Below are 1,406 nucleotides of genomic sequence, written 5' to 3'. Positions count from 1 at the left end.
TGAGTGTTCAAAATAACACAAAAAGGCTGAGCATGGCGAGACAAAGAATGGGAGGAAAAAGCTATGTGGAAACAGCATTGAAGTTATGCATTTGAATTTGTTAGAGAAGGTTCTTTTTTCCTTCAAAACCTTTATTTAAAACACAGAAGTATACAACAACTGTCATGAGAAAACAACAAAATGCCAGAGGTGTTAAAAGTCCATTCATATTAAGTCCTTTCAGAGTTCAATAAATGTACTTCTTTTAAAATATTCTTTGTAACTTTTTTGTCTTCTAGAGAGGTGCTATGTGCTTGAGTTCAACAATAAAGCGGTTAAAGCAAAGTTTGGAGTCAGACCATTTCAATTTGTGGATATGGGATTTACCCAAGAATGATAAGCGGCTGAATGATACAGGTAATATTGCTATCCATCTCATAGAAGACAAAATATAACACCACATTAAACAGGGCTGAGCCGAATACTTGGATTAAACGAATATCCTGTACGGATAACACACTGTATACAAATACAACTACTATATGAGTAAAATGTGTCAATATCTGGGTAATTGTGTTTAATCTCTTACTCTTTTGATCAAAAATGACCTGATTAATTAATTCTGGAGATTGGTATATGTAAATAGTTTTCTCATAAATAATAAATACAACAACTTATTCTCAACCTAACTTCTGATTAGTTCCCACCCAGTTTCAATTTAAACTCCACCCTAGTATGGTATAAACTCCGCCCATTTTAAGTCCAGATACAGTTAATTTAGATGGTTAAACAATTACAGACACAGATACAGATCATGGTATACTCGCTCATCCCTAACATCAAATACATCAATCTGTACATTAGCGCCCATTTTCCTACTTCTAAAGCTTTGCATATCTGTCCAAAATAAACATGTATAATCTGTTTATAGCTTAAATCATTTCAACTCTTCTTCAGATGGGTAAATTTGCTGAAAATTTTTAAAGGAACTTGTTAGAAAAGGAACCAAACGCTGTAGCGTCTGTAGTGGCGTGCCTGCACTCCAGTCCAGCAGGTGGAGGTATGTCCACAGTTGCAATCAGCTCACAGCAGAAGAAAACCTCTGGAATTCTCAAGACTGTATGGCTGCACAAGGCTGTTCAAGAGAAGGCTGAGACACGTCAAACATGGGGGGGCTGCACATGCGCAGTCAGGGGCGAAAATCCCATTTCATAGTTGGGGGGGACAATGAACAGTAAAATTTTGGAGAATAATTCCAGGGGGGACAAGGAAAAAAAGTTGTAGCCTGTCTTTTATGCAGCATCTTTTACCGCAATTTGACACTTTAATCTTCTCTCTATCTCTCCAACAGGCAGAGTGAATGTCTATACTTATGAGAAATGGCTTAACAACTAAACATTTCCTGCAATTAAACTGGTAAACTGGTT

This window comes from Epinephelus moara, unplaced genomic scaffold, assembly GCF_006386435.1.
Source record: "Epinephelus moara isolate mb unplaced genomic scaffold, YSFRI_EMoa_1.0 scaffold3084, whole genome shotgun sequence".
Classification (NCBI taxonomy): domain Eukaryota; kingdom Metazoa; phylum Chordata; class Actinopteri; order Perciformes; family Serranidae; genus Epinephelus; species Epinephelus moara.
Note: the sequence above shows the minus strand (reverse complement) of the source record.